At 41.2% G+C, this 10297-nt stretch overlaps 7 non-coding genes across 7 annotated transcripts; all 7 read right to left on the minus strand.

Annotated features, from left to right (window-relative positions):
• Positions 1-1412: 1412 nt before the first annotated feature.
• Positions 1413-1485, minus strand: trnav-aac (transfer RNA valine (anticodon AAC)). Its single transcript has one exon. It is a non-coding gene; the product is annotated as a tRNA-Val (tRNA).
• Positions 1486-2657: 1172 nt separating this feature from the next.
• trnav-aac (transfer RNA valine (anticodon AAC)) lies at positions 2658-2730 on the minus strand. Its single transcript has one exon. It is a non-coding gene; the product is annotated as a tRNA-Val (tRNA).
• A 588-nt stretch (positions 2731-3318) lies between these two features.
• On the minus strand, positions 3319-3391 carry trnav-cac (transfer RNA valine (anticodon CAC)). Its single transcript has one exon. It is a non-coding gene; the product is annotated as a tRNA-Val (tRNA).
• Positions 3392-3905: 514 nt separating this feature from the next.
• On the minus strand, positions 3906-3978 carry trnav-aac (transfer RNA valine (anticodon AAC)). Its single transcript has one exon. It is a non-coding gene; the product is annotated as a tRNA-Val (tRNA).
• A 2424-nt stretch (positions 3979-6402) lies between these two features.
• trnav-aac (transfer RNA valine (anticodon AAC)) lies at positions 6403-6475 on the minus strand. The gene has a single exon. It is a non-coding gene; the product is annotated as a tRNA-Val (tRNA).
• Positions 6476-8895: 2420 nt separating this feature from the next.
• Positions 8896-8968, minus strand: trnav-aac (transfer RNA valine (anticodon AAC)). Its single transcript has one exon. It is a non-coding gene; the product is annotated as a tRNA-Val (tRNA).
• A 1173-nt stretch (positions 8969-10141) lies between these two features.
• trnav-aac (transfer RNA valine (anticodon AAC)) lies at positions 10142-10214 on the minus strand. Its single transcript has one exon. It is a non-coding gene; the product is annotated as a tRNA-Val (tRNA).
• Positions 10215-10297: the final 83 nt, after the last annotated feature.

Raw genomic sequence — 10297 nt, forward strand, 5'->3', positions numbered from 1 at the left:
GCTGTCAGTCTTGTCACATTCATACAGATCGCACGGAGGAGGTCCCCCAAAAACGGCAACATTGATCCACAGGTCGGAGAGGTAGACAGCAAGGTTTAGACAAATCTCAACTGTTTCAAACCAAATGTTAGGCTCTGGGCATGGGGAAATATTGAATATTACAAAATGCTTCTGCCCGGTTTCGAACCGGGGACCATTCCAGTGTGAGGCGAATGTGATAACCACTACACTACGGAAACCTAATGAGTGGAATTCAAAGGGTGTGGCTGACTTTGGCTGGGTGGGACGTTTATCGCTCTCAGAACCTAATGAAATCAGAAATGACTTAGTCCATTAATTAAGCAATAAGGCTTGAGAAGCCGGGAATTATTGTGTGCCGCCGGCTCTTGGAAGAGGCTTGGTGGTTCAAAACTTCTTCCATTTAAGAGTGATGGAAGCCACTGTGTTCTTGGGTACCTTCAATGCTGCAGAAATGACCAATCATTTGAATTTACCACAGGTGGACTCCAATCAAGTTAAAGAAATATCTAAGGATGATCAATGGAAACAGGATGGACCTGAGCTCAATTTCCAGCCTCATAGCAAAGGGTCTGAAACCGTATGTAAATACGTTTTTTTTTAAATATTTTTTTCATTAATAAAAACTATATGTTATCGCTTTGTCATTATGGGGTATTGTGTATAGTACCCATTAAAAACTAGCGGTCACATCAAGCAGCTGTAATGACAGAAAATAATCTCGGTAGACTGCAAGGTTTAGACAAAACTCAACTGTTTCAAACCAAATGCTAGCCTCTGGGCATTGGGAAATATTGAATATTACAAAACGTTTCCGCACGGTTTCGAACCGGGGACCTTTCACGTGTGAGGCGAATGTGATAACCACTACACTACGGAAACCTAATGTGTGGAAAACTAAGGGTGTGACTGACTTTCGCGTGTGAGGCGAACGTGATAACCACTACACTACTGAAACTACAATACAAAAAGAGGAAGTCGTGGAAAATATTAGGAATGCCCACAAGTCTACCACACATAATATCCCAAATTGAGTACCACAGAAACAGCCATAATACCCATTAAAACTAGCGGTCAAACAGGAAAATGGTTCCAATCGTTTTTCCACCATTCATATTCCCCACGGGGGATTTTAAAAACACTTGAAATAAGGGCTGTGTTTCTTGTCAGCTTACCCTGGCATGGTAAACTATTTGAATCATTATGGACCTCAGACCACACGTAGCAGGAATGTATTCAGAGCGCCCAAGCTAGCCACACATGCAGAGTGCGTTACGCGACTAAAAAAGGTATGTCTGAATAGCAAATATTGAGAAGTGCGAAGGAAAAGCATGAATTCCGAAATTGGGACCGAGTCCTAAGTGAATAGGCTTACTGTCCAATTTTTTTAAATATGTTTCCGCCCGGTCTCGAACCGGGGACCTTTCGCGTGTTAAGCAAACGTGATAACCACTACACTACGGAAACCTAATGAGAGGAATTCAAAGGGTGACTGACTTTGGCTGGGTGGGACATTTATCGCTCTCGGAACCTAATGAAATCAGAAATTAATTAGTCCATTAATTAAGCAATAAGGCTTGAGAAGCCGGGAATTATTGTGTGCCGCCGGCTCTTGGAAGAGGCTTGGTGGTTCAAAACTTCTTCCATTTAAGAGTGATGGAAGCCACTGTGTTCTTGGGTACCTTCAATGCTGCAGAAATGACAAATCATTTGAATTTACCACAGGTGGACTCCAATCAAGTTAAAGAAATATCTAAGGATGATCAATGGAAACAGGATGGACCTGAGCTCAATTTCCAGCCTCATAGCAAAGGGTCTGAAAACGTATGTAAATACGTTTTTTTTAAAATATTTTTTTCATTAATAAAAACTATATGTTATCGCTTTGTCATTATGGGGTATTGTGTATAGTACTCATTAAAAACTAGCGGTCACATCAAGCAGCTGTAATGACAGAAAATAATCTCGGTAGACTGCAAGGTTTAGACAAAACTCAACTGTTTCAAACCAAATGCTAGCCTCTGGGCATTGGGAAATATTGAATATTACAAAACGTTTCCGCACGGTTTCGAACCGGGGACCTTTCACGTGTGAGGCGAATGTGATAACCACTACACTACGGAAACCTAATGTGTGGAAAACTAAGGGTGTGACTGACTTTCGCGTGTGAGGCGAACGTGATAACCACTACACTACTGAAACTACAATACAAAAAGAGGAAGTCGTGGAAAATATTAGGAATGCCCACAAGTCTACCTCACATAATATCGCAAATTGAGTACCACAGAAACAGCCATAATACCCATTAAAAACTAGCGGTCAAACAGGAAAATGGTTCCAATCGTTTTTCCACCATTCATATTCCCCACGGGGGATTTTAAAAACACTTGAAATAAGGGCTGTGTTTCTTGTCAGCTTACCCTGGCATGGTAAACTATTTGAATCATTATGGACCTCAGACCACACGTAGCAGGAATGTATTCAGAGCGCCCAAGCTAGCCACACATGCAGAGTGCGTTACGCGACTAAAAAAGGTATGTCTGAATAGCAAATATTGAGAAGTGCGAAGGAAAAGCATGAATTCCGAAATTGGGACCGAGTCCTAAGTGAATAGGCTTACCGTCCAATTTTTTTAAATATGTTTCCGCCCGGTCTCGAACCGGGGACCTTTCGCATGTTAAGCGAACGTGATAACCACTACACTACAGAAACCTAATGAGAGGAATTCAAAGGGTGTGACTGACTTTGGCTGGGTGGGACATTTATCGCTCTCAGAACCTAATGAAATCAGAAATTACTTAGTCCATTAATTAAGCAATAAGGCTTGAGAAGCCGGGAATTATTGTGTGCCGCCGGCTCTTGGAAGAGGCTTGGTGGTTCAAAACTTCTTCCATTTAAGAGTGATGGAAGCCACTGTGTTCTTGGGTACCTTCAATGCTGCAGAAATGACCAATCATTTGAATTTACCACAGGTGGACTCCAATCAAGTTAAAGAAATATCTAAGGATGATCAATGGAAACAGGATGGACCTGAGCTCAATTTCCAGCCTCATAGCAAAGGGTCTGAAAACGTATGTAAATACGTTTTTTTTTAAATATTTTTTTCATTAATAAAAACTATATGTTATCGCTTTGTCATTATGGGGTATTGTGTATAGTACCCATTAAAAACTAGCGGTCACATCAAGCAGCTGTAATGACAGAAAATAATCTAGGTAGACTGCAAGGTTTAGACAAAACTCAACTGTTTCAAACCAAATGCTAGCCTCTGGGCATTGGGAAATATTGAATATTACAAAATGATTCCGCACGGTTTCGAACCGGGGACCTTTCGCGTGTGAGGCGAACGTGATAACCACTACACTACGGAAACCTAATGTGTGGAAAACTAAGGGTGTGACTGACTTTCGCGTGTGAGGCGAACGTGATAACCACTACACTACTGAAACTACAATACAAAAAGAGGAAGTCGTGGAAAATATTAGGAATGCCCACAAGTCTACCTCACATAATATCCCAAATTGAGTACCACAGAAAGAGCCATAATACCCATTAAAAACTAGCGGTCAAACAGGAAAATGGTTCCAATCGTTTTTCCACCATTCATATTCCCCACGGGGGATTTTAAAAACACTTGAAATAAGGGCTGTGTTTCTTGTCAGCTTACCCTGGCATGGTAAACTATTTGAATCATTATGGACCTCAGACCACACGTAGCAGGAATGTATTCAGAGCGCCCAAGCTAGCCACACATGCAGAGTGCGTTACGCGACTAAAAAAGGTATGTCTGAATAGCAAATATTGAGAAGTGCGAAGGAAAAGCATGAATTCCGAAATTGGGACCGAGTCCTAAGTGAATAGGCTTACTGTCCAATTTTTTTAAAATATGTTTCCGCCCGGTCTCGAACCGGGGACCTTTCGCGTGTTAAGCAAACGTGATAACCACTACACTACGGAAACCTAATGAGTGGAATTCAAAGGGTGTGACTGACTTTGGCTGGGTGGGACATTTATCGCTCTCAGAACCTAATGAAATCAGAAATTACTTAGTCCAGTAATTAAGCAATAAGGCTTGAGAAGCCGGGAATTATTGTGTGCCGCCGGCTCTTGGAAGAGGCTTGGTGGTTCAAAACTTCTTCCATTTAAGAGTGATGGAAGCCACTGTGTTCTTGGGTACCTGCAATGCTGCAGAAATGACCAATCATTTGAATTTACCACAGGTGGACTCCAATCAAGTTAAAGAAATATCTAAGGATGATCAATGGAAACAGGATGGACCTGAGCTCAATTTCCAGCCTCATAGCAAAGGGTCTGAAAACGTATGTAAATAAGTTTTTTTTTAAATATTTTTTTCATTAATAAAAACTATATGTTATCGCTTTGTCATTATGGGGTATTGTGTATAGTACCCATTAAAAACTAGCGGTCACATCAAGCAGCTGTAATGACAGAAAATAATCTCGGTAGACTGCAAGGTTTAGACAAAACTCAACTGTTTCAAACCAAATGCTAGCCTCTGGGCATTGGGAAATATTGAATATTACAAGATGTTTCCGCACGGTTTCGAACCGGGGACCTTTCGCCTGTGATGCGAATGTGATAACCACTACACTACGGAAACCTAATGTGTGGAAAACTAAGGGTGTGACTGACTTTCGCGTGTGAGGCGAACGTGATAACCACTACACTACTGAAACTACAATACAAAAAGAGGAAGTCGTGGAAAATATTAGGAATGCCCTCAAGTCTACCTCACATAATATCCCAAATTGAGTACCACAGAAAGAGCCATAATACCCATTAAAAACTAGCGGTCAAACAGGAAAATGGTTCCAATCGTTTTTCCACCATTCATATTCCCCACGGGGGATTTTAAAAACACTTGAAATAAGGGCTGTGTTTCTTGTCAGCTTACCCTGGCATGGTAAACTATGTGAATCATTATGGACCTCAGACCACACGTAGCAGGAATGTATTCAGAGCGCCCAAGCTAGCCACACATGCAGAGTGCGTTACGCGACTAAAAAAGGTATGTCTGAATAGCAAATATTGAGAAGTGCGAAGGAAAAGCATGAATTCCGAAATTGGGACCGAGTCCTAAGTGAATAGGCTTACTGCCCAATTTTTTAAAATAAGTTTTTCCGCCCGGTCTCGAACCAGGGACCTTTCGCATGTTAAGCGAACATGACAACCACTACACTACAGAAACCTAATGAGAGGAATTCAAAGGGTGTGACTGACTTTGGCTGGGTGGGACATTTATCGCTCTCAGAACCTAATGAAATCAGAAATTACTTAGTCCATTAATTAAGCAATAAGGCTTGAGAAGCCGGGAATTATTGTGTGCCGCCGGCTCTTGGAAGAGGCTTGGTGGTTCAAAACTTCTTCCATTTAAGAGTGATGGAAGCCACTGTGTTCTTGGGTACCTTCAATGCTGCAGAAATGACCAATCATTTGAATTGACCACAGGTGGACTCCAATCAAGGTAAAGAAATATCTAAGGATGATCAATGGAAACAGGATGGACCTGAGCTCAATTTCCAGCCTCATAGCAAAGGGTCTGAAAACGTATGTAAATAAGTTTTTTTTTAAATATTTTTTTCATTAATAAAAACTATATGTTATCGCTTTGTCATTATGGGGTATTGTGTATAGTACCCATTAAAAACTAGCGGTCACATCAAGCAGCTGTAATGACAGAAAATAATCTCGGTAGACTGCAAGGTTTAGACAAAACTCAACTGTTTCAAACCAAATGCTAGCCTCTGGGCATTGGGAAATATTGAATATTACAAAACGTTTCCGCACGGTTTCGAACCGGGGACCTTTCACGTGTGAGGTGAATGTGATAACCACTACACTACGGAAACCTAATGTGTGGAAAACTAAGGGTGTGACTGACTTTCGCGTGTGAGGCGAACGTGATAACCACTACACTACTGAAACTACAATACAAAAAGAGGAAGTCGTGGAAAATATTAGGAATGCCCACAAGTCTACCTCACATAATATCCCAAATTGAGTACCACAGAAAGAGCCATAATACCCATTAAAAACTAGCGGTCAAACAGGAAAATGGTTCCAATCGTTTTTCCACCATTCATATTCCCCACGGGGGATTTTAAAAACACTTGAAATAAGGGCTGTGTTTCTTGTCAGCTTACCCTGGCATGGTAAACTATTTGAATCATTATGGACCTCAGACCACACGTAGCAGGAATGTATTCAGAGCGCCCAAGCTAGCCACACATGCAGAGTGCGTTACGCGACTAAAAAAGGTATGTCTGAATAGCAAATATTGAGAAGTGCGAAGGAAAAGCATGAGTTCCGAAATTGGGACCGAGTCCTAAGTGAATAGGCTTACTGTCCAATTTTTTTAAAATATGTTTCCGCCCGGTCTCGAACCGGGGACCTTTCGCGTGTTAAGCAAACGTGATAACCACTACACTACGGAAACCTAATGAGTGGAATTCAAAGGGTGTGACTGACTTTGGCTGGGTGGGACATTTATCGCTCTCAGAACCTAATGAAATCAGAAATTACTTAGTCCAGTAATTAAGCAATAAGGCTTGAGAAGCCGGGAATTATTGTGTGCCGCCGGCTCTTGGAAGAGGCTTGGTGGTTCAAAACTTCTTCCATTTAAGAGTGATGGAAGCCACTGTGTTCTTGGGTACCTGCAATGCTGCAGAAATGACCAATCATTTGAATTTACCACAGGTGGACTCCAATCAAGTTAAAGAAATATCTAAGGATGATCAATGGAAACAGGATGGACCTGAGCTCAATTTCCAGCCTCATAGCAAAGGGTCTGAAAACGTATGTAAATAAGTTTTTTTTAAAATATTTTTTTCATTAATAAAAACTATATGTTATCGCTTTGTCATTATGGGGTATTGTGTATAGTACCCATTAAAAACTAGCGGTCACATCATTCAGCTGTAATGACAGAAAATAATCTCGGTAGACTGCAAGGTTTAGACAAAACTCAACTTTTTCAAACCAAATGCTAGCCTCTGGGCATTGGGAAATATTGAATATTACAAAATGTTTCCGCACGGTTTCGAACCGGGGACCTTTCGCCTGTGATGCGAATGTGATAACCACTACACTACGGAAACCTAATGTGTGGAAAACTAAGGGTGTGACTGACTTTCGCGTGTGAGGCGAACGTGATAACCACTACACTACTGAAACTACAATACAAAAAGAGGAAGTCGTGGAAAATATTAGGAATGCCCTCAAGTCTACCTCACATAATATCCCAAATTGAGTACCACAGAAAGAGCCATAATACCCATTAAAAACTAGCGGTCAAACAGGAAAATGGTTCCAATCGTTTTTCCACCATTCATATTCCCCACGGGGGATTTTAAAAACACTTGAAATAAGGGCTGTGTTTCTTGTCAGCTTACCCTGGCATGGTAAACTATTTGAATCATTATGGACCTCAGACCACACGTAGCAGGAATGTATTCAGAGCGCCCAAGTTAGCCACACATGCAGAGTGCGTTACGCGACTAAAAAAGGTATGTCTGAATAGCAAATATTGAGAAGTGCGAAGGAAAAGCATGAATTCTGAAATTGGGACCGAGTCCTAAGTGAATAGGCTTACTGTCCAATTTTTTAAAATATGTTTCAGCACGGTCTCGAACCGGGGACCTTTCGCATGTTAAGCAAACGTGATAACCACTACACTACAGAAACCTAATGAGTTTAATTCAAAGGGTGTGACTGACTTTGGCTGGGTGGGACATTTATCGCTCTCAGAACCTAATGAAATCAGAAATTACTTAGTCCATTAATTAAGCAATAAGGCTTGAGAAGCCGGGAATTATTGTGTGCCGCCTCCTCTTGGAAGAGGCTTGGTGGTTCAAAACTTCTTCCATTTAAGAGTGATGGAAGCCACTGTGTTCTTGGGTACCTTCAATGCTGCAGAAATGACCAATCATTTGAATTTACCACAGGTGGACTCCAATCAAGTTAAAGAAATATCTAAGGATGATCAATGGAAACAGGATGGACCTGAGCTCAATTTCCAGCCTCATAGCAAAGGGTCTGAAAACGTATGTATATACGTTTTTTTTAAATATTTTTTTCATTAATAAAAACTATATGTTATCGCTTTGTCATTATGGGGTATTGTGTATAGTACCCATTAACAACTAGCGGTCACATCAAGCAGCTGTAATGACAGAAAATAATCTAGGTAGACTGCAAGGTTTAGACAAAACTCAACTGTTTCAAACCAAATGCTAGCCTCTGGGCATTGGGAAATATTGAATATTACAATATTTTTCCGCACGGTTTCGAACCGGGGACCTGTCGCGTGTGAGGCGAACGTGATAACCACTACACTACGGAAACCTAATGTGTGGAAATCTAAGGGTGTGACTGACTTTCGCGTGTGAGGCGAACGTGATAACCACTACACTACTGAAACTACAATACAAAAAGAGGAAGTCGTGGAAAATATTAGGAATGCCCACAAGTCTACCTCACATAATATCCCAAATTGAGTACCACAGAAAGAGCCATAATACCCATTAAAAACTAGCGGTCAAACAGGAAAATGGTTCCAATCGTTTTTTCACCATTCATATTCCCCACGTGGGAATTTAAAAACACTTGAAATAAGGGCTGTGTTTCTTGTCAGCTTACCCTGGCATGGTAAACTATTTGAATCATTATGGACCTCAGACCACACGTAGCAGGAATGTATTCAGAGCGCCCAAGCTAGCCACACATGCAGAGTGCGTTACGCGACTAAAAAAGGTATGTCTGAACAGCAAATATTGAGAAGTGCGAAGGAAAAGGATGAATTCCGAAATTGGGACCGAGTCCTAAGTGAATAGGCTTACTGTCCAATTTTTTAAAATATGTTTCCGCCCGGTCTCGAACCGGGGACCTTTCGCGTGTTAAGCAAACGTGATAACCACTACACTACGGAAACCTAATGAGTTGAATTCAAAGGGTGTGACTGACTTTGGCTGGGTGGGACATTTATCGCTCTCAGAACCTAATGAAATCAGAAATGACTTAGTCCATTAATTAAGCAATAAGGCTTGAGAAGCCGGGAATTATTGTGTGCCGCCGGCTCTTGGAAGAGGCTTGGTGGTTCAAAACTTCTTCCATTTAAGAGTGATGGAAGCCACTGTGTTCTTGGGTACCTTCAATGCTGCAGAAATGACCAATCATTTGAATTTACCACAGGTGGACTCCAATCAAGTTAAAGAAATATCTAAGGATGATCAATGGAAACAGGATGGACCTGAGCTCAATTTCCAGCCTCATAGCAAAGGGTCTGAAAACGTATGTAAATAAGTTTTTTTTTAAATATTTTTTTCATTAATAAAAACTATATGTTATCGCTTTGTCATTATGGGGTATTGTGTATAGTACCCATTAAAAACTAGCGGTCACATCAAGCAGCTGTAATGACAGAAAATAATCTAGGTAGACTGCAAGGTTTAGACAAAACTCAACTGTTTCAAACCAAATGCTAGCCTCTGGGCATTGGGAAATATTGAATATTACAAAATGTTTCCGCACGGTTTCGAACCGGGGACCTTTCGCGTGTGAGGCGAATGTGATTACCACTACACTACGGAAACCTAATGTGTGGAAAACTAAGGGTGTGACTGACTTTCGCGTGTGAGGCGAACGTGATAACCACTACACTACTGAAACTACAATACAAAAAGAGGAAGTCGTGGAAATATTAGGAATGCCCACAAGTCTACCTCACATAATATCCCAAATTGAGTACCACAGAAAGAGCCATAATACCCATTAAAAACTAGCGGTCAAACAGGAAAATGGTTCCAATCGTTTTTCCACCATTCATATTCCCCACGTGGGAATTTAAAAACACTTGAAATAAGGGCTGTGTTTCTTGTCAGCTTACCCTGGCATGGTAAACTATTTGAATCATTATGGACCTCAGACCACACGTAGCAGGAATGTATTCAGAGCGCCCAAGCTAGCCACACATGCAGAGTGCGTTACGCGACTAAAAAAGGTATGTCTGAACAGCAAATATTGAGAAGTGCGAAGGAAAAGGATGAATTCCGAAATTGGGACCGAGTCCTAAGTGAATAGGCTTACTGTCCAATTTTTTAAAATATGTTTCCGCCCGGTCTCGAACCGGGGACCTTTCGCGTGTTAAGCAAACGTGATAACCACTACACTACGGAAACCTAATGAGTGAATTCAAAGGGGTGTGACTGACTTTGGCTGGGTGGGACATTTACGCTCTCAGAACCTATGAAATCAGAAATGA

This window comes from Oncorhynchus kisutch, unplaced genomic scaffold (genome assembly GCF_002021735.2).
Source record: "Oncorhynchus kisutch isolate 150728-3 unplaced genomic scaffold, Okis_V2 scaffold2479, whole genome shotgun sequence".
NCBI lineage: Eukaryota > Metazoa > Chordata > Actinopteri > Salmoniformes > Salmonidae > Oncorhynchus > Oncorhynchus kisutch.